Source organism: Electrona antarctica, assembly GCF_951216825.1.
Source record: "Electrona antarctica genome assembly, chromosome: 15".
NCBI lineage: Eukaryota > Metazoa > Chordata > Actinopteri > Myctophiformes > Myctophidae > Electrona > Electrona antarctica.
The window spans coordinates 31827652-31852044 of NC_136796.1; positions in this window are offsets into that span (position 1 = coordinate 31827652).

The following is a 24393-nucleotide window of genomic DNA, read 5'->3' on the forward strand; positions in this document are numbered from 1 at the left end:
TTCATGCCTGCATATACAGTACCTACACAGACACACACAGTCACTCACTCACTAACTTTCATTCTCTATCTCTCACGCACGCACGCACGCACGCACGCACGCACGCACGCACGCACGCACGCACGCACGCAAAGTCACACACAGTCACACACAGACACACACAGACACACACGGTGCATTTATATATACATTTAAATAAATAAAGCCATTAAAGGGATATTTCACTTTCAAAAAAACTTTTGGTCATTACATCGTCTACTCAGGCTTATGTGAACACCCAAGACAGTTTTTAAGTTGCTCCATTCAGTATTTAGATATTTGATATTCTTTTAATTGTTGATGGTTTTATGCAGCGTTGTTCTTTTAATTTTCCCAATAAATATTAAAAATAAATGAAAGAAGTAATTTAAAACAATATCAGTCACTAGAACCAAGGAAGGGTGTTTTCAGCTAACATGAATATCAAATATCTAAATACTGAATCGAGCAAGTTAAAAACTGTCTGGGATTTTCACAACGTTTTTCTTTTAAGTGAAATATCCCTTTTACAGAAAAAACAGTCGATGTTTATGTACAATACTGTATGGCCGAAGCTGTGAATAGACAGTGTATTGACGGCAGTCTGGTCCTTTAAAGCGGCTCTTCCACTAGGCCAACGGTCAGCGAACAACTGCAGGGTCCTTTGTGTCTGCAAGGTGCGTGTATGTATATTTGTGGAAGTGGTCAGGAGCCTATTCAACAGAATGGCATCCAGCTTTTCAAAATCCTCTGAATGGGCCAAATCCTCTGAGTGTGCAATCCTCTGGCTGCGTGGATGTGATATGCTCCTGCTTACAGCCAGTCTGTTTACGTTTTATTCTCATATCAAATTCTCAAACTATAATATCGTTGCTGTCGGGAGAAAACCACCTAACTCCATTTTTGAGGTTTTTGATAAATCAGTGCTATTGAACACCCTTTACGTCTGTTGTTTCGAAAATATTGAACCAATGGTGGTAAGCGCTTTGGACAAAACCACTTAACTCCATTGGGCCCTCAAACTAAAGCTAAAGCAACTAACTCCACCACCTCTCCCCCTCTCATTCAAGTAATTGACAATATATTATAAAGTTACCTCACCAACATTAATGAAGCAGTATTGCTATATCAAAATATAAAGGTTTTCTTAATTTCCAGAAAAATGCATATTTTTCATTTCTCTGCGAGACTCGGTCTTGTGAGCACAGCTGATTTGTATGGTTTGATTAGGTGTGCCATCAGGCTCGTTTGAAGCACGGGTAGATGGGTATTTCAACCAATCAGATTGCTTCCTCAAAACGACCTGTTGTATAATTGGTGTTAGGAACCTACTGTGGCCGCATGCCCTTGCGGACGTTGATTCGAACCCATGACCTTCTGCACCAAAGATATGTGAGGTCTAACCACTACACTCGGGCGGCCCTAAGGGACCCCAAACCAGAAACTCTCTAAAACGTTCATCAATTCAGCACCATGGACAGCTCCCTGCACTTGACACTTGTGACGCTGCCTATAAATCAAATAAAGCCGACCAGAGTCTGGAACATGAGTTTGTTTTTGGCTCCATCAGGATATACTGTAGCTGTGTTGGTCAGTCTGTCCATCAGTGGCCTTTCCTCCAGCACCACCATTAGGATATACTGTAGCTGTGTTGGTCAGTCTGTCCATCAGTGGCCTTTCCTCCAGCACCACCATTAGGATATACTGTAGCTGTGTTGGTCAGTCTGTCCATCAGTGGCCTTTCCTCCAGCACCACCATTAGGATATACTGTAGCTGTGTTGGTCAGTCTGTCCATCAGTGGCCTTTCCTCCAGCACCACCATTAGGATATACTGTAGCCGTGTTGGTCAGTCTGTCCATCAGTGGCCTTTCCTCCAGCACCACCATTAGGATATACTGTAGCTGTGTTGGTCAGTCTGTCCATCAGTGACATTTCCTCTAGCACCACCATTAGGCTAAACCTTTCCACTTGCATATGTACTGTACATCCCATTTGGATTTTGAGGAAATTAGAGTTGCACACACACACACACACACACACACACAAACACACACACACACACACACACACACACACACACACACACACACACACACACACACACACACACACACACACACACACACACACACTTCACGCATCTAATGGACACATTGCCATGAAGTACAGAAAGTGTTGTTGTTATAATTCTGAGAGCAATCTTTGCTATAGAGTGTTTCTTCAGTAAAGGGCTCTCTCTGTCTCCATACAGAGACCATTTATAGGTCATCTTCTTGAGTCAAAAAATGTCAACTTAAATGTATTTAACTGTAATCAAAGGAAATATAATAAGGCAATTACACAAACGACAAAACATAAAAGGGTACTATGAAGTGTGAATAAGTCAGTATGTCAGTCATGTCTGCGAGTGCATGTGATATAAAAAGGTACAATCAGCAGGCCAGGTGCACATGGAGCCCAGCAGTACCTGCCTGTGGAGAGAGAATGAGACCTTGCAGAACAAACCCTCATTCTCCTCAATCCCCGGCCTCAACCCAGCTGTAATGAGTTGACCTGACAGCCTGCTCCGCTCTGCCAATCACTGAAGACATGCCGGCCAGCCAACAGTGAGGCAGCGGGTCAGGGCCCTCAGAATACCAATTTCATCCAATCAGGAGGGAGAACTCATGTAGGATACAGGATAAACAAGTGGAATTGGAAGTGATGACACAAGGAAGTGAGCAGGCAAAAAGTTGAACTGGAACACTTTCAGCTTGAAGCTGATAAATGGGTACGCACCCATGCACCCGCAAATGTATTTTGTGTTTCTGGATAGACCGGGAGACTCTTGCAACTGAACATTGAGCTTTAATGTTGAACAAAACCAGAAAATATCTCTTTTGATACATTTCCAATTGGGTTTAAGGAACAGCATGGACTTTTAGTTAAAAGTTTATCGTTTGGAATTGTATGAGTTGAACTGGTTGACTCACATCCAGTGTGAAATGCTAACTCAATGCATTTTTCTTCTCAGTTGCAGTGTTTTTCTATTCTTTCTGTTGTTCAGAAAGAATCAGTATTGACTTATCCCAGATCATCCATCTTTTTGGCCCAACGCCAGAGAGAATACAGTACACATAGGCACATGCAGGCCATTCTTTCATTTGCCTCAGCCTTGGTAGATTGAGTTGCAGTTCGCCATCACACTTTATGAGTGCGAGTGTTCTTTTGCTGGCGCAGAGGTCATCTCAGTAGTCAGTAGCTTGTCTGTGCCTCCATTGCATTTGCATGAATTTCTTGGTGAACAAATCCTGTGAAGTGTGCTGTGCTCTTGGCTGATGATGCAACCAGGGAGCAAAAAGAGTGTCCATGTGGCTGTGAGTGAGGCCTTAGTGTGTCCCAGATAGTGTACATGATTTAGCAGGTATGACAAATCAAAGGCTGTTACGCTGCAGGGGAATTCATTGTGAATAAGGGGCCTTTTTGTCTGCTTCTAAACTGTGTCCCACTATCGTCCATGCATGACATCAAGTGTTCATCTTCGTCTCATAACTAAATGGACTGGAATGATCGATCAGGCTGCATTAGGCCAATGACTACGTTTGACTTTCTCGCTCACTCTCTCAAGCCCTTTCTGTCCCTCTCTGTCCCTCTGACAGTCACTCGGTTATGCACACAGTCGACTTCGTACACGCACGGTCGCATGCACGCGCACAAACACCACAAGGTGTATACACCAACTCTAAAATATAATAATATCATAACACTGAGACATTGTTCAATTATAAATGCATCGCAGGGTAGGGATGTAAATGAGTACACATTTACATTCACACACACACACACACACACACACACACACACACACACACACACACACACACAGCAACAGCCTCCAATCTTACATGCGTGTGGACATGCGCGGGACACGTGTCTCTCCAGTTGTCTCCCTGAGGAGAGGCTCTCTCCATCGCACAGCGCTCTGCTACACATCCCAGCATGCAGCAGAAGAAACACTGTGAATTATTGAACACCAGAAAGACATTTGAAAGGAGGAGAAGATGAGGACAGAGCAAGAGCAAGAGAGAGAGAGAGAGAGAGAGAGAGAGAGAGAGAGAGAGAGAGAGAGACAGAGAGAGAGAGAGAGAGAGGGAGAGAGAGAATTGATCAAGTTACAGATACTAGAGAGGCACTCAGACACGTTGGGAAAACATAACCACTTAACCCATTTAGACATGAGAACTGATTCTACAAATGTCTTCTAAATCATGACAGTTTTCAGAAGAACCCGTTTCTATGTCAGTGGTTCTCAAACTATTTCATGTCAAGGACCCCCAGAATTATATGTAGGCTTAATTGGCCACGGACCCCATTCTCAAAATATGTTGTTCCAGCCAGGGACCCCCCCAGAAGCAAAGATTTGAGTTAAAAGCGTTCACTGGGAAAGAATATATATTCACAGATATTCACACATTTTTGCTACTTTTCAACAGCTAAAGTTTAAAATAACGGTTAAAAGTGGTTAAAAGCTAATGAAAAAAAACAGATGCGTTCCTGTCCAAAATGGGTTAAACCCTCTATTCTTAGTAAAACAGACCTGAATTGCAACTGTATTTGGTCAGCTTTCCCCTCCATCTACACCAAATCTCTTTCCCATCCGATGTACAGTTGGGTGCCACCGATATTGTCCCTTATCATTTGACCCATTTAGGCCTGACCTCAAAACTTTTAAAAATCCTTCTAAATCCTGAAAAAATCCTTCTAAATTTTCACGATTTTTCAAAAATAGCAGACCTACAAGCTCGTAGCGCGCCACTCGGTGGCGCGCTATGAGCTTGTAGATCTGCTATTTTTCAATAGCTAAATTATAACATAATGTTTAAAACACCAAAAGGGGTTCCCGCCCAAAATGGGTTAACTGTCCTTTTGCGCAGATCACGCAAACCTCAGCAAAAAGAAAAGGACAATATCGATGGCCTCCAACTGTACAAGCTCACAGCGCTATACCCAGGCTAGCGGTTTCGTAGGTCATCAGATCATTCACTCTCTGTCATCAGCCCTCATCAATGCCATGCAATGCAGCCAGTATGGACATTTACAACATCAGTGATTTGTAAGCCCCTCCACAGCCGCTTTTGCAACACAGTGTGGGCTTGTAGGTCAGCTTAAAAGACACCAGCGAAAAGCAGGCTGGAACGCACAGAGGCAAGCAGTGTTTTTTTATACAGTACGTGCCAGGAGATAGGTGATGTCCCCATGGCGTGTAAACAAAGCCAAACATTAGCATTTCTATGGCCGAGGGTCGTTAGACTGGTGAGGATGGGCAACAACAATGGACCGCAGCCCAGTATGTATTGCTGTTGGGGGAGGGTCAGAGATACTTTTCTTCATGGAAATAAAAACGTCTGGGTTTCCAAGGCTACTTTTGATCAAATCAAACGGCACACCTGGCCATTTCAAACGGCACACTAAAGTGCCACGGCACACAGGTTGGGAATCACTGTCCTACATATTGACGTTGTTGTCGAGCCATTGTCCAATGGCGCGTTGACTACTAAAACATTTTTTTATATTTTTTATCCCACGATTTTGCAACCCATTTTATCACCCAGTGTCAATGCAATCCTGGGCGCTACACTTCCTCTGCCAACCTGGGGGGGCAGCGGACTGACCTCATGCTTCCTTCATGCATGAGTGTCCAAGTCGCTATTTTACACCTGACGGGGGGGGGGGGGGAGATTCCCTGGTTGGGGACGTAGCGCGTGGAAGGAACACGTTATTCCAACCAGTTCCTTTCCCCTCCATCAGGCGCCCCGGCTGGCCAGGGGGAGGCAGTTTAGACCAGGATTAGTGCATGTTTTTGTGAGGGTATACCTATACCCTAGGGCAGGGGTTCTCAACGTTTTTGGCCGGGGACCCCCGGAAATGCTTTGGCAATGTCTCGGGATCCCCGCCCCCTCCCGACCCCCAATATAAATTGACTGCTACAATAACCTTAAACCATTTTGGGTGGGAACCCCTTTTGGTGTTTTAAGCTTGGTAATTTAGCTATTTTTGAAAAATCGTGAAAATAAAATTTTAAAAAAATCTTTTTTTTTCTTTTTTTTTTAAAAATAATTTGGGGACCCCCTAAAATAATTTGGCGACCCCCCCGAGGGGTCGCGACCCACGGGTTGAGAACCCCTGCCCTAGGGGACATGCAAACTCCACACAGAAAGGCCCTTTGGCCAACCCCGCCTCCCGTCCAAAAGTTGGCCTCAAATAAGTATTAAAAACAAGTTATTTTTAACTTATTTTTTATTTTCAACTTTGGCTGTTCCTCTCCTACACTGCTGTCCTCTGTGAGCAGGTATGCAAATAGACTGTATCTACAATGTGTTGAAGTACCATAATATTGTGTGTGTGTGTGTGTGTGTGTGTGTGTGTGTGTGTGTGTGTGTGTGTGTGTGTGTGTGTGTGTGTGTGTGTGTGTGTGTGTGTGTGTGTGTGTGTGTGTGTGTGTGGTAACTCTGGGGGGTGTAGTGCAATTAATTGGTCATGAAAAACGAAGCAATGTCCATGGGAAAGTGTTTTACAGGAGAGAGAGAGAGAGAGAGAGAGAGGATGGAACACATGGGAAGATGATGATGATGAGGAGGAGAAAGAGACGTAGGATGGATAGTCCCAGTGGGTTGCATGTGTGCTGCTGTTCATGGAAATGGCTTCATCAGCAGGGGCTCTTACTTTGTGTAAGTACAGTATGCAGTATGCATCCTCTGTACCCCCACTGACAATGACACGCACGCACGCGCGTGCGTGCGTGCGTGCGTGCGTGCGTGCCACACACACACACACGCACGCGCGGTCGGGTAGAATCCTTTTATGTCCAAAACTGGTCCCAAAATGGAAAACAATAACCTGTTCAATGGAGTTATCAATCAGTCACAAGCTCTTCATAATACTTTGGATTGTTTAAAAAAAACAACACACGTACACATTTAACTACTTTCATTTTCCCTTGCAAGATGTTGCCGATCAACACGAGACGTTGTGAAATTGTAGATCATCCGTTTTCTGTACTTTTGCTTGACACTTATGTACGATAAAGTAGGACATAAAGAAAACATATACATGGTTTCTGCCCAACAGCAACGATGAAACATTCATCAGTATACATGCACAGAAGAACACACACACTGATGTATTAAGCAGATATATAAGCAAAATACGCTCTCACACACACACACACACACACACACACACACACACACACACACACACACACACACACACACACACACACACACACACACACACACAGAGAGAGAATGCATATTCACAATCAAATTCATGAATGATGCACATGTAAGCACCTGTGTGTGTGCGTGCATGCATGCATTCGCACACACGAAGTACACTTCATTTGTTTCTAAATGCAGATATGAGTAATCTCTCACGCTACACTGACAGCACTAAAGAGTAGTTCAAGCAGAATGAAGACATTTCCACATGATGTCTGTTTTTCGTTGTGTTCATCATCTGCTGTCCCATAGGGTGTGTGTGTGCGTGCGTGCGTGCGTGTGCGCGTGTGCGTGCATGTGTGACACTTGAAGCCCATTACCCCTACTACTAGTACTCTGGCCCATTTGACTAAGTATAGAGGGTTTAAGAGTGATGGTTGGAATAACATGTTCCTTCCATGCGCTACGTCCAACCGGGGAATCCCCCCCTGCCTGAAAAGAAGCGACCTGGACTCCTCATGCATTGAAGGAAGCATGAGGTCAGTCCGTTGCCCTCCCCTGCAGGTTGGCACTGGCTGGGGCCAGGGGGAGTGTAGAGCCCAGGATTACATTAGATAATTGACACTGGGTGAAAACAATGGGTTGCAAAAATCCATTTAAAAAATGTATATAAAAGAAAGAGTGGAAAAAAACCATTGATCAGCTGGTCTCAACGCTTGACTTTGAATGACCCCCCCCCCTCCCCCCAGACTGCCCACGGGGGTCGATTCTTCCCCGTGTGAACCAGAGCGTCACAAAGCTCCACACTTCCCTGTGTGTGAACTAGAGAGTCACAGCTCCACACTGAGTCTCCACTCACAGTTAGAACAGCGGGAGGCACTTGATCATGGCTATGTAATCCATGGCCATCTGGGCCACCCAATAGGAGACCGATAAATGAACCGTGTGGTCAGTTACCCAGAAAAGTGATCTCTTTCTTTCTTTCTTTCTTTCTTTCTTTCTTTCTTTCTTTCTTTCTTTCTTTCTTTCTTTCTTTCGATCGGTCGATACCTAACAAAGTGATACCCAGCTAAAGTGATATTTACTGTCTCTTATCTGTCTGCCTGCCCATCCCTCTGTCCATCCAGTTCAATTTCAATAGAGCACCGAAGTCTGACGTCAATATCGGTAGAGGGCGCAAATCCACAGGTTCATGTACTTTTTTATTTGCATTGTAATCGCCATAGGGGGATTTTAGATCGCCTCATATAATAACTGTGTTTGAAAAATAAACATGTCATCCCGGCCGTTTCACTCATATGGATATGAAGAAACTGACTGAGAGAAAACGCTATTGTTATACTGCTACTGAATTAGTTAGATGTTCGCTAGAAACAAACTATCAGTGACTGACGGTCGCAAACGATACAGAGACACCTCCCTGACAATAACGCCGAGACAGCTTGTTTTTCTTTGGACCACAATGCTTATATGAAACGATTTTAAGATGACCCCATGTTATTGTCCATAGAGAAATTACTTCCGTGAACCAGGGGATGAGCGAGTGATGTCAGGAATTCTGAGCTCTATTCAATGGGCTTTATTGGCATGAGAAAATGTGGAACAATACAAAAGGTGGAACAATACGATCAAAACAAAATGTATGTACAATTGAAAGTCAGAATCTCCAATAAATCAATTTCTATGTACTGTATACAAGGAGGTCGCTTGATGCAGATAGTGCAGGAATACACACAATCCACCCACTCATTCAACACATATTTAAGCATCTTTTGTGACTTTGACACAGTAACATCGTGCTCCACTCTTGGCCATAATATGGACTTCACTTCACAAGGATTTACAAGCAAGTGAGGCGCTGTGCGGAGCTGCTGGGATGGTTCTAACAGTCGCCATAGCAACCCTTTAAAGGCCGGTCCCCAATGCAATTAGAGTGGCTTTGAGGCAGCCAGTCTGAGGGCAGAGTGTATTAAAAATCATGGCCAGATAGCACACGGCCACAAAGACTTTTGGGAAACAATCCGGCCAAATGAATGAAACCCGCCGATTATGTCGGTGTGTTGGTAATTGCGGAGGTGGTGGGTGAAGGGTGGGGGTGGGGGCATTGTTGGTTGATGTTGGGTGAGCTTTGTGCATGTTAATATTGAAGATACATCTGGTATTGTCATTGTGTGCGTGCGTGCGTGCGTGCGTGCGTGCGTGCGTGCCGGTGTGTGTGTGTGCGCTCGCGCGCGTGCGTGTGTGCGTGTGTGTGTGAAAGAGAGAGTGCAAAAGAGGAGCGCAAAGGAAAGAGGTTTAATTCACACTAAAGCCTGAGTTACCCTCCGTCGATCTACAAGTTAACACGTGTTTTCGGTGCACGACACCAGCGCGCTTGCCGCGCATCTAATTCTAAATCAGGCTTAAGGTGCAGCAGTTGCCCAGGTGATGTTATTAAACCAATGAAATTAAACACACAGCTTGACATTATAATTGCCTGCAAGCCTCTGTGGCCCTCTCTGAAGACCATTAAACACACTAAAGTATTGGTTAACACCTCCTTTGTGGACCAACAACCTGACTCTCATTACAGCATGGAAATGAACACTGGGAGTCCATGTGGCCTACAATTTTCGCCTCCATTCGCACATTGTACTGGTAATTGCTTCACATGTGGCGGTCTAGTTTATCATGTCTAATGGGCAGAAATGATTTGTACATGTTCTGATTGCTTTACAGCTGTTAGCTGTTAGTTACATTGACTGCTCTGAGGACTATTCTAAAACATGTTGTTATGAAAGGGGGGGGGGGGGGGGGGTTGACGGCATGGCAGTGTTCGAGCCGAGCCATCTTGCACAGTGGTGGAAAGTAACTAGGTACTTTTACTTAAAGGACCTACAACATCAAATCCAACTTTTTCAACAACAAAAAAAAATGTTTTTGAGCTCCCCTGTGTATTTTCTATCCCCACAAATATGCAATTTTGAACAATCATCATATAGGGGCTTTTATGGAAATTGCTCTGAGGAACAGCTCAACTGATTTGGTCGTATTTGTGATGTCATCAATAGGTGCGGTTCCATTAAGCCTTTGCGAAAAAAGGAAGCGTATGTTCATTAAGTCGAAAAAAGAAAAGCGAATTGTCGGTGTTTCCATTAAACTGATAAAATGCGCATATGCAATAAGTTCATGAAATGTGCAGTAGGTTGCACTGTTTTGCCAGTAAAGTGAGGCTCATGTAAAGTAGTCCTAATCGATGTTCACACCATTGATTTGATGCGCTGTATGTGTGCTCTCAGTTTAATGGACGGGACCCCATATACTGCGCTGTAATCTGATCCCTGGTCAGCGGCTGACCGACCGTCTGCTGCTTTCACAGTATTGACGACACCTACAGTCAAAGAACGTACAAAGAACGATTTGTTGTGTAACGCTTGTCTTAATATATTCGGGGCACATGTAGCCTTATGTCACGGGACTCGATTGGAGCATACTGGTCGTTTATACTGTAAATTGATTGATTGCAGCTGCAAACAGTTGTGAATAACTTGTTTCATCGGCTATATAGCCTATAGCCTACACGTTTAGGTTGCTTATCTTATGCAATGAATATAAATATATAAGAATAGATGAAGCATATGCATGGATCGAAATCGAATAGCCTGCAGGGAGTAGGGACCCAAGCAACTAGGTTATATAAAAGTTTAGTCTACTACACTACTCGTAGTCCACGTGTGTGTGTGTGTGTGTGTGTGTGTGTGTGTGTGTGTGTGTCTTGCATCCATACAGTAGCGATCCAGATATCAAAATGATCGGAGCGCCCCGATCAACTCGGGAGGATTCAGACTTCATATGGGATCTCCCTCTCTGTCCACCATCCCATGCACCGTTCACTCCACTGCCTCCCCATCGTTGTTTTATTTTATTTTCCAACTGTTCAAAAGCGATATAATGCGAGTTCAATGCTTTCTAATTAAAAACCTTTTCCGCAAGTGTTTCCATACACTATTTGCGCATTTCCCTTTTTTCGAAAAAGCCTAAATCCGCAACCTCCAAGCGAAAATGTGTTTTTGCGCAAAATGGAGACTTATTCGCATGTTGATGTGTTTCCATCCAGGAGATTTTGCGCAAGAGCCTTAATGCGCAAAAAAACGGCTTTATGGAAACGCACCTACAGTCACCCTACTTTGTATAATTCCTCCCTCTCTTCAGTCTTCAGTTCCAAATTTGCATTTCCACTTTGTTTACAATGTTTATCTAGCATCAGTATTATAATGACTCAAATATTAAATAATTTGTATATCAGCACCCCCACCACCTCAAGACTTTGTGGTATGCAGCTAAAACGGCTTCAGAAGCAAAAAATAAATGCCATGGACTTGTTATATCAGAGTGGTGATTGAGGCTCAAACCATTAGAAATACGTTTGAGGGACATGGACAATATGATATTAAATGTTAACTGTTTAAAAATTCATGTTATAGCTTTTACTTAAGAACTGTTGTACTACTCGTGCAATTTTGATCTAGGCCTATTTGTAGGCTACTTTACTTGAGTATATCCAATTTCCAGTGACATTTCCATGATATTACTATCGACAATATATAAAGTCACAACACCAACTTTGATGAGGCAATTTTAAAAATAAAAGGTTCTCTTCATTTGCTGAAATATTTATATTTTTCATTTCCTGAAAAATAAACATTTTGGAGTTAGGTGGTTTCTTCCCGACAGACAGAGATATGTATTTAATATTTATCTACTTACTTACATAAAGAAACACTAAAGAACACTAACACTAAAGAAGCAAAAGTAGGTAAAACAACACAGTAACACAGTGGTTTAATCAACATGTTGACATATTAAAAACACACAATTATTTGGTTAATCAAACTTTGACTGAGTGACTTTGACTGAGTGGTCGGCGTGTTCTCCCATGCAGGAGACTCGGGTTTGGGTTCCGAGTGGTAAACACACGTATGCACAGCTAATGTAAGATGGTAGAGTGACTTAGGAGGTCACATCTCATGGCTCTCCAACCGTGCCTGCATGCCGAGCCTATACACTGTGAGTCAACCGCTCCTCTCATGTGGGAAATACTCAGAGGAGGAGAGGTGGTGAGATTTCTTATTGTGCATCCGGGGCTGAATTGATGGCTTGGTGCTGTGGCCATATCTTACTGAGTGTTTATAATGTAGCATTTGCACTCCACTGCCCTGATGCGTATATACCGTCCCCCCCATAGGAAATAGATTTCTGCTGCTCGGCTGCTCTTCCAAGTTTCTATCCCCTCTCTCTCTCTCTCTCTCTCTCTCTCTTGTCGTTTACCCATTCGCCTGTCTGTCTGTCTGTCTGTGTCTCTCTCCCTCTCTCTCTCTCTCTCTCTCTCTCTCTCTCTCTCTCTCTCTCTCTCTCTCTCTACCACTTTCAAACTGGTGTCAACATGTCAGGCATGTGGTTATATAGGCGTACATTTTGCATTTGTGTTTAAGAACAGAGGAGAGAGAGAGAGAGAGAGAGAGAGAGAGAGGATGGAAAACATGGAAAGATGATGAGGAGGAGTATATGTACATAAGATGGATGTGTAATTGTCCCAGTGGATTCGATGCTTGCTGCTGTTCAAGGAAATGGCTCCATCAGCCTCCAATGGCTTCCCTTGTGTATAATACAGTACATGCATCTTCTCTATTATGGAGATCTCTGTCCCTGTAATGTCCATGCAGTATATGGAGATCTCTGTCCCTGTAATGTCCATGCAGTATATGGAGATCTCTGTCCCTGTAATGTCCATGCAGTATATGGAGATCTCTGTCCCTGTAATGTCCATGCAGTATATGGAGATCTCTGTCCCTGTAATGTCCATGCAGTATATGGAGATCTCTGTCCCTGTAATGTCCATGCAGTATATGGAGATCTCTGTCCCTGTAATGTCCATGCAGTATATGGAGATCTCTGTCCCTGTAATGTCCATGCAGTATATGGAGATCTCTGTCCCTGTAATGTCCATGCAGTATATGGAGATCTCTGTCCCTGTAATGTCCATGCAGTATATGGAGATCTCTGTCCCTGTAATGTCCATGCAGTATATGGAGATCTCTGTCCTTTTAATGTCCATGCAGTATATGGAGATCTCTGTCCCTGTAATGTCCATGCAGTATATGGAGATCTCTGTCCCTGTAATGTCCATGCAGTATATGGAGATCTCTGTCCCTTTAATGTCCATGCAGTATATGGAGATCTCTGTCCCTGTAATGTCCATGCAGTATATGGAGATCTCTGTCCCTGTAATGTCCATGCAGTATATGGAGATCTCTGTCCCTGTAATGTCCATGCAGTATATGGAGATCTCTGTCCCTGTAATGTCCATGCAGTATATGGAGATCTCTGTCCCTGTAATGTCCATGCAGTATATGGAGATCTCTGTCCCTGTAATGTCCATGCAGTATATGGAGATCTCTGTCCCTGTAATGTCCATGCAGTATATGGAGATCTCTGTCCCTGTAATGTCCATGCAGTATATGGAGATCTCTGTCCCTTTAATGTCCATGCAGTATATGGAGATCTCTGTCCCTTTAATGTCCATGCAGTATATGGAGATCTCTGTCCCTTTAATGTCCATGCAGTATATGGAGATCTGTCCCTTTAATGTCCATGCAGTATATGGAGATCTGTCCCTTTAATGTCCATGCAGTATATGGAGATCTGTCCCTTTAATGTCCATGCAGTATATGGAGATCTGTCCCTTTAATGTCCATGCAGTATATGGAGATCTCTGTCCCTTTAATGTCCATGCAGTATATGGAGATCTGTCCCTTTAATGTCCATGCAGTATATGGAGATCTGTCCCTTTAATGTCCATGCAGTATATGGAGATCTGTCCCTTTAATGTCCATGCAGTATATGGAGATCTCTGTCCCTGTAATGTCCATGCAGTATATGGAGATCTCTGTCCCTTTAATGTCCATGCAGTATATGGAGATCTCTGTCCCTGTAATGTCCATGAGGTATATGGAGATCTCTGTCCCTGTAATGTCCATGCAGTATATGGAGATCTCTGTCCCTTTAATGTCCATGCAGTATATGGAGATCTCTGTCCCTTTAATGTCCATGCAGTATATGGAGATCTCTGTCCCTTTAATGTCCATGCAGTATATGGAGATCTCTGTCCCTGTAATGTCCATGCAGTATATGGAGATCTCTGTCCCTGTAATGTCCATGCAGTATATGGAGATCTCTGTCCCTTTAATGTCCATGCAGTATATGGAGATCTCTGTCCCTTTAATGTCCATGCAGTATATGGAGATCTGTCCCTTTAATGTCCATGCAGTATATGGAGATATGTCCCTTTAATGTCCATGCAGTATATGGAGATCTCTGTCCCTGTAATGTCCATGCAGTATATGGAGATCTCTGTCCCTTTAATGTCCATGCAGTATATGGAGATCTCTGTCCCTTTAATGTCCATGCAGTATATGGAGATCTGTCCCTTTAATGTCCATGCAGTATATGGAGATATGTCCCTTTAATGTCCATGCAGTATATGGAGATCTCTGTCCCTGTAATGTCCATGCAGTATATGGAGATCTCTGTCCCTTTAATGTCCATGCAGTATATGGAGATCTGTCTCTTTAATGTCCATGCAGTATATGGAGATCTGTCCTTTTAATGTCCATGCAGTATATGGAGATCTCTGTCCCTGTAATGTCCATGCAGTATATGGAGATCTCTGTCCCTTTAATGTCCATGCAGTATATGGAGATCTGTCCCTTTAATGTCCATGCAGTATATGGAGATCTGTCCTTTTAATGTCCATGCAGTATATGGAGATCTCTGTCCCTGTAATGTCCATGCAGTATATGGAGATCTCTGTCCCTTTAATGTCCATGCAGTATATGGAGATCTGTCCCTTTAATGTCCATGCAGTATATGGAGATCTGTCCCTTTAATGTCCATGCAGTATATGGAGATCTCTGTCCCTGTAATGTCCATGCAGTATATGGAGATCTCTGTCCCTGTAATGTCCATGCAGTATATGGAGATCTGTCCCTTTAATGTCCATGCAGTATATGGAGATCTCTGTCCCTTTAATGTCCATGCAGTATATGGAGATCTGTCCCTTTAATGTCCATGCAGTATATGGAGATCTCTGTCCCTTTAATGTCCATGCAGTATATGGAGATCTCTGTCCCTGTAATGTCCATGCAGTATATGGAGATCTCTGTCCCTTTAATGTCCATGCAGTATATGGAGATCTCTGTCCCTGTAATGTCCATGAGGTATATGGAGATCTCTGTCCCTGTAATGTCCATGCAGTATATGGAGATCTCTGTCCCTGTAATGTCCATGCAGTATATGGAGATCTCTGTCCCTTTTATGCCCATATGGAGATCCCTGATGTAATTATGCCCGGGTCATAGTAACATGCCTATATATGGGCTTATCAGGTTTTTTTATGGTTATGTTTGAGTCATAGTGACATGGCTGTGGTCCTGCCTATATATGGGCATATCGGGTTTGGTCTGACCGGCGTTACTGTTTGATCCGTCATTGATTGTCAGATCCAGCCCAGTCTGCTGTATACGGTCATCCGCCGAGGTGTGGGCTTTGTTAGCCTGGAAACGAGACCAATCTGCCACGAAAACCCTGCTACGTATAGTGTTTGTAAAACTGCTGCTGTAGTTTCTTCATGGTTGTTCCAGGTGCGCAGCTACGGGTGGGCCTGGGTGGGCCGCGGCTCACCCATATAGAGAGATGGACCACCCATCGAGTTTAAAAAAAAAGAAAAAAGTAAAACTTTTTTTGAGTGGTGCAAACCACTCCAACAACCAGCTTTGTTTGTATCCGTGTTTGTGTGTACCTGTATGTGGGGCCCAAAAGAATGAGCATGGTTACTATGGTCACTGACATTACGTCAGACCTCAGCTGATCAGGCTATATAAGACCCTGCACCACTCAGTTCACACGTGTGTGATTTTTTTTATAAATACATAATAAGTTTCATAATGTCTTTCTTTCTTTCAGTAAAATATGTTTTTGTCGTGTTTTTTACATGATCATATTGCTTAATATGAATAAACAGGCTGTCGGTTCTTTTTCACTAATGTGCCTATAGACTAGCCTTTTTAAGACCCAGGTTTTTGACCTAGACTATAGGCTGCTAGTTGTTGTTGTGCAAAACACTCCATTTCCCAGGCTCCCATGCAGCAAGACTTCCACTTCCTGCCTCAGTCCATCAGACTGCTGCCATGTGGAGATGTTTACTTTTTGTTTCATTCATCTTTCTCGTCCCAGGCCGTAGCAGGCCACGGTAGTGGTCGCCAAAAAAATCAGATAAACTAAAAATAGACTCTCGGGGAGGAGGTTGCGGTGTCAATACCTGTGGATTATGCTTTTCTAAATCTTCTGAAGTTCCGATGCCTCAACAACAAGGTATTTGGAATGGAAGCTTGTTTTGTGATTTCTGCAGCTTGTGAATGAAGACGTGTGTGTGTGTGTGTGTGTGTGTGCGTGTGCGTGTGCGTGCGTGCGTGCGTGCGTGCGTGCGTGCGTGCGAGAGACAGTATTTGAAGTGTTCCAGCGGGTCTGTCTGTCTTGTTAACTAAAGGTAAAAATAAGAACTGCCTGGCTGTCACTCTGGGGGCAATATAACCCGAAATATAACCGAAATACGTCAAATAAATAACCGATCTTTTTTCAGCGCGTGGCCACCACGCACGCACGCTGCACGCACGTGCGTGCCGGCCCACCTAGCCATAGCGAAGCCCATGTCTAGAATCACATTTCTGGGCTGCGCCACTGGGTTGTTCAGGCCAGAGCCATAGAGTATAGTTACGCAAACTCTGTTCACTTCATGGGGCCAGTCCAATGGCGGCTCATCTACATAGACATCTATTGATTTGTCCATAATTGAAGGCTTCAAATAGGGACAACCGGAAGTGTACGGAATGCATTGGAGTCTATGGGCTCGCGCGAGTACATGAACCACGTGACCGGGCTGTTTTCTGACCCCTCAATATCGCAACTCTTCTATTAGATGGCTCTGGTTCAGGCTGCTGCCAGCCTGCAACTAGTAGTATTTGATTAGTTTAGTTTACTTGCAAGTACAGTGATAAACTACTCATATCATACTGTATAACTATAGCTACTGTATAGCACATATTCATTCACAGAGGCAATTCAAAGTAGTTTTGCATAAGGAATTCAGCTCTAGGTACTAGGCTAATTGCACCGATGGAGAAGTCGAGTAAAAGTTTAGAAGGAAAGTCACGCGTTCATGAACACATTTGCAACGCAATATTTGATTCCTTCTCCCAAGAGAGAGGCTCAGCTTCCCGTGCACCAGTCCTTCCCTTCCACCAGAACAGAACGGAAATGAGAGGGAAGTCACACTGTGTGGGTTTGAGTTTCTGACTCATTGTTCCTGTTCCAGCTGTATATCCAGTGACCGGCTGAGCTTGACTTAACCCATTCTGGGCGGGAACCCCTTTTTTAAGCATTATGTTATGCTTTAGCTGTTGAAAAATAGCAGATCTACAAGCTCATACGAGCTTGTAGATCTGCTATTTGTTTTTAAATAGTTGAATATATATTCTTTCAGAGCGACCGTTTTTAACTCAAATCTTTGCTTCCGGGGCGTCCCTGGAACAACATATTTTCAGATGGGGGTCTGATGCGGCCAAATACAGATAATTCTGGGGGTCCTTAATGACATGAAAAATGTTGAGCACCACTGATATAGAAACATATGGTTTTTCAGAAAATTGTTAGGATTTAGAAGCCTTTTTTTAGAATCTGCCTCAGGTCAAAATGGGTTAAAGTCCTATATTCCCAGCAGGGTGACATCCACCCACGTCGCCCATCCCTGATATGAAGTGCCTCACCTCACATTGCCTTCAGCATTGGATCCGCCGCTGCCTGCCAGCAGCACTCACGCTGTGCACCGACTCTTTTCCGTTTTTCATTCCTTCACAGTAGAAATTCACAACTGAACACATTGAACATTTAAGCTACGGCTTCAGCCTATACCTTTTTCGGTCCAAACATGTCCTGTAAAATGCCTTTGCTGCCGTAATAATCATGTACATGTTGTTTTAAGACCGAAATAAAACTATTCATTCATTCATTCATTCAACAGTGGTTTTCACACCAGTGGTCCGGGGACCACCAGTGGTCCTTGAGGGGGTTCCAGGCAGTCCCCAGCTAAATGATGGAGAGTTTGTAACCAAATGGACCCTTATTAGTTCTTTAACTTCTTTTTTTTTCTTCTTTTTTTTTCTTTTTTTAAGTCATTTATACGCTCTCAAGAGTTCAATTATTGTTAAACATCTGCATTACTTAATTTACGAGAAATCTACATAATTAGAGAATGGAATTGTGGACAAAATCCTATCCAACGATAACTAAATTCTTTAGTTTTGGGTCAGACAAGTCTAAATCTCATGAAATGGTGGTCCGTGGCTCAAATGCTGAAAAAGATATTGGCCTTGATATGAAAAAGGTTGAAAACCACTGCAATAGAATAGAATAATAAGGACACACCATTTAAGCCTCCTATATTAACCACTTTCACCCTGGCATGTCATTTCCCCAAATGTTTAAAAATAGGGTAAATGGCTGATGCAGTAGATATTTTCCCTAGTCTTTGTACAATGTATAAGTACTAGAATTTCGCGGGCCTTCGGCCCGCTCATCCTAACGCCATGCGATGCGTCGCAAATGGGAAGAAGGCAATGGCAAGCCATGATGTTTCCATTTATGCATTTGCTTGGAAAGTGCAAAGTTGCCAAGCTGGCTGAGTGGCCCTGTTTGGTTTTGTGTATGTGCGTATGAAAGCGAGCATGGCAAGGCGCAGGAACAGTATACTGTACTGTACTGTACTGTACTGTAAGTCTTTGTACTGTACTGTACTCATGTGTACTGTACTGGACTGTTCTCTGTACTGTTGTATTAGTGTTATTTTTTATTATTATTATTATTACATGGATTAATATTCTGATGTACTGTACTGTACTGTTCTCTGTACTGTTGATATTATAGTTAGTAGTGTTGTGTTATTATTTATTATTATTATTACATGGATTAATATTCTGATGTGAGCTTTCTTTCTGTACTGTACTGTACTCATGTGTACTGTAGTGTTCGCTGTATTGTTGATATTATTGTTGTTATTAGTGTAGTGTTGTTATTTATTATTATTATTATGATTGAAAGAGAGCATGGCAAGGCGCAGGAACAGTATACTGTACTGTACTGTACTCATGTGTACTGTACTGTACTGTTCTCTGTACTGTTATTAGTGTTGTGTTCTTATTTATTGTTATTATTATTATTACATGGATTAATATTCTGATGTACTGTACTGTTCTCTGTACTGTTGATATTATAGTTATTAGTGTTGTGTTATTATTTTTTATTATTATTATTATGACATGGATTAATATTCTGATGTGAGCTTTCTTTCTGTACTGTACTCATGTGTACTGTACTGTTCTGTACTGTTGTTATGATTAGTGTAGTGTTATGATTTTGTATTATTATTATTATTATTAGCGTTTTGTGGCGTGTGTGTGTGTGTGTGCGTGCCATTTCAGCTGCATCGCGAGGCGATCCAAAATCCCCCCCCCCCCGCGCACGCACGCACACACCACACACACACACACACGTGTCTGCAGTGACACTGCGTTGTACACAGCTGTTCTATTTCATCCTAACACTGGACGCCAATCATCCAGTGTTAAGCAGTCATCCATGATTCATAGAACCATAGTTACATACGTGACTTACGTTTTGTGTTGCAGCGCGTTGTTGCAGCGTGTGCGTGTAGTGTTGTTGTTGTGATCCATATGTGCGCCTCGGTTCGTCCCGATTGTACCACGCCAGGTGTCGACGCGGTCGTGTTTGCATGATTGTAACTGTGTATGTAATCGCGGCGCTCTCCATCGAAGTTAGAATCAGTGTAGAACCTGTGTTGTTGTTCTTCTTCTTCTTCTACTTTTGGTTTCCGGCAGGCTGTACACTGTGTGTGTGTGTGTGTGTGTGTGTGTGTGTGTGTGTGTGTGTGTGTGTGTGCGCGCGCGCACGTGTGTGTGTGTGTGCGTGTGTGTGTGTGTGTGTGTGTGTGTGTGTGTGCCGTGTAACTTCCGGTAGTGTTTCCGGAAGTGTGAAAGGTAACACGAAACACACGTGGGTCACGTGGTGGGGTTTTGAGCCATTGGGAAGGGGTGATGTAGTGTTGCCAGGTCCACGTATTGTAAGCGAGTGGTAGTGTGTGAAAGTATAGGCTGTAGGCTGTAGGAAGTCAGGGTTTGCGGCCTTGTTTACATAGACGTGGCAACAACGTTTGACAATGTTGGCGGCGCAGCCAATGAAAAGAGTGGAATCACGGGATGCAGTGTTGCCAGGTCTGCGAGTTGTAAGCGAGTTGTAAGTAGCGGGTTGAATGGCATTTTTTCTGTGCTTGTGTTCATAGACGTGGCAACAAATTAGGCGGGGGTGTCGGTGCTTGTGGCGTGTTTGTGTTTATTATTGATATTGATATTGTTTGCGAGTGTGGACGGGAGCCGGCTTTAGTGGCAGTGCGATGACAATGTTTACGCGGGTGTTGTTGAGTGTGGCCGTGCGGCGCGACATGAGGAGATAGGGAACGAACGACGCGGAGGGTAAGTCTGTGACGTGTTAGTGTGTTGTTGCAGTGTGTGTTGCTCCTGCTTCGGCTTCGGCACCCAGCGTGTCAGTGACGTAGTAGCTGGTGCCTTTTGTTCCTTGTTCCTGTCTTGGGGACACCTTTTCAAATGTATAATAGATAGTAGGGCTTAACCACTGCAAACCTTTTTAATTGATTGACCGGGATCGCCCAGGGGTCTTCACAAAAAATGAAAAAAACATCAGTCATAAGAATAGGGTTCAAGTGGTTAAGTGGTTAATGTATAATCCTCCCAAAAGGTGTGACCCGTCATACCTTTGTCCCTCCCCCTTAAAGTGCAGAGACGTCCCCCTTTAGACCCAGGCTGCCCCCCCCCCCCGTTTATTATTCCTCCCAGGCTTAGATATTAACTGTGGAGGAGATCCCAGATGGTCCCTCCCGATATTACAGACATGCAACACATTAAGCTCTGAAGTGGGCGGAAATTAAAAAAAGATTTTATGCCGAGCCGGCCCTCTGGCCCCCTTTTTTTTTTATTTTAAACGATATTGGCGGGGGTTGGCGGAGGTGGGTTAAGGCTGTTAAAACCCTGCCCTTTCGTAGTGAATTATTCTGCGTTTTCACAGCGGCAGAAACGGGTTCTCTAAAAGCCCATGCGCGCAATTGCACTGGCCCATGTTTGCTGCCGGGAGAAATGCTGTACCGACGGTGTTGGGACCCGAATCCAGATGACATGATGGATGAACTTTAACTGTGACACCCACCACCGCCCTGACATTTCACACCAGACAGACTTTGACCGTGCAATCTCGTCATGTGTCAGAAAATGTGAAATTACAGTTGACCCATGCCCCCCCCCATACAGTTATTATTCAGGTGCATTTTTATCTATGCATTTTTCAGTGTCTGTTGTGGTGCGTGCGTGTGTGTGTGTGTGCGTGTGTGTGCGTGCGTGCGTGCGTGCGTGCGTGCGTGTGCGTGCGTGTGTGTGTTTTTGTTAAATGTGTGTGCAGGTATAGCTTTTGAACTTAACTCTTAAACATATTATTTCTCGCCACAGATGGCCACACCAAAGGTAAGGGGAACAAAAGTATATATAAGAGGATTCTTTAGCCGAGAAAATCAATTCCCTTAAAGCCTGTTTTCCACTCAAACTGTGTGAGTGTCCTTTCCCACTGTGTTTATATGCATATAGCACGACACATAACTCGTACACAAAACTGAAATTACGTTTTTGTTTTTCTTTATGCATAATTTAAAGAAGTGAGACCTGAGGCAGACAACGTTGTGCTTCGTGAATTTCTAATACCAGAGTTTTGCAATCAATGCTGCAGTATACGCAACAAAGATGATCTGGTCTGTGTGTGTCTCTGTGTCTATAATTTCATGTTTTTTATGTGAGTGACCTAAGATTAGAATACTGGCAATTGGCGGTCATGCTCAACATCTACCCACCAAAAGAATATTATCAAATTGCTGAAAATAGTTGAACAATGTACCTGAGGGGCCTTTGGAATAGCGGCAATGGCATTCCATAATAAGACTAACACACTTGGAATGGGAAATACAGGGGGAAAACTTTGAATTGGTAGGGTTTTCTTATAACGTTGTAATGCTACTTGCACAGCCTTTGTGATCTACTGGTAGATCACGATCTACCTTTTGGGCACTCCTGATGTAAGGCTATAAGGAATGTGAAATCCTGGTGAGATGACAGAGGGACATATGGTGCATCTTCTATTTTGAGGCGTTGGTTGAGAAACAGCAGTATGGGAGGGATAGTGTAACATGTGGTCCTGCCAGGTGTGCATATCCCTCACCAAAACGATTGATTGATTGATTAATTGATTGATTGATTGATTGATTGATTGAAGTATTTATTAAAAGATTGGAGAATTACAGTACATTTCAAGCACAACTCAATACAAAACTGTTAACTGTGGGCGACACCATAAAGCATTACACTTGTTTACAATAGGGTCCACCATGTTCAATTCATCATAACATTTAGAGACTTACAAATATACACTTCTATATAGCCAAAAACAGAAAATCATCATAGAGGAGGTAAACAGTGAGGGGGAAGAGGGGTGGTTGGAGACAGTCAAGAGACAGTCAAGCCTTGTATGGTGTCAGTGGTGTAAAAAGTACTCCAATGTTTTACTTTAGTAAAAGTATCAATACTGCAATGTAGAAATACTCTGTTACAGGTAAAAGTCCGGAATTTTAAATGTATTTGTGTAAAAGTACAAAAGTATTGGCATCGAAATGTACTTAAAGTACCACAAGTAGACTTCCGGTATGACACCAAAGAGAGCAGCAGCATAGAACAACAGCTCCCAGCAAGGTCTACTTTATTTCCCCTAAAAACCAACTATACCGAAAAATAAACACAAAAATGGAAGGGGGAGACAAAAGAAAGACTAAAAGTGATAAAACGACCACCAGATCAGAAAAGAAAGGTAGACAAACAACGGAGAAGAGTTGCGACGGCAACGTGGACCCAGAGCTAAACGCACCAGGGCGAAACGCCATGGCGGGCCTACAAGCAAGCATGGAGGCGATACGCGCTGATATAAAAGCCATGAGGACCGAAGTTAGGAAGGAGTTGGAGGGCTTTAAAGAATCTCTTTTCAAGCAAATGCGCAAAGACATGGCAGACCTCAAGAAAGAATTCAACAACAAACTGACTAGGCTTGTCACCGACTTACAATGCACCGTGGACAACGCGGAACAGACAGAGCGGCGGGTGGAGAGCGTCGAGAAGTGGAGCTCAGACGCCAAACAAATGATGAGTTCACTACTACAAGACCACGAGAGACTGCAAGAGAAGGTACTGAAAACAGCGAGGGGAATGTCATGATGGGGTTCATTAATAACTTCATTAAAACTGAATTAGCACTGGACATTGACCTGGGCATACAGCGCTGCCACCGATCTCTCGTTCCCAAGCCACCACCGACCGCCACCCCTCGTTCAATCATCATGTGCTTTCTGGAGGACAAGACCAAAGAGCTGGTACGCAATACAGCATGGAAGAAAAAAACTGTCCTACTGAATGGCAAAAGAGCTTATTTTGATAATGACTACCCTCAAGAAATACAGAAGAAGAGAGCCGCGTATGCCCCGCTCCGCCTGCTCCTTAAAAAAAAAGGACTCGCCTTCCATACCCCCCCCTTGACAAAACTACGTGTGTTTTACGATGGGGCTGGTCGCCCCACGGGAGCCAGCACCACTTACAACAGCATGGAGGAAGCAAGAGAGGATTTGAAGAAGAGGGGGATCATGAGCACCGAGGAAGAGGAAAACCTTCGACCCACCACCACCTCCACCCCCACCCCTACGAGTCGACTACCACCGCAGATAACCTGGCGAAGCTGAGGAAAACATCTTGGGGGAAGAGGACACCACATGACCGAGACGCACTGCGAAGGGCAACACAGAGGCTCCAGGAATTCCGCCGCACCGCAACCCCCCCTCCACTAACCCCCCCGCCACCAGATGACGACGTCACCATAACTCATAACGCTGATTGAGAAGTACATGGGAAGTAT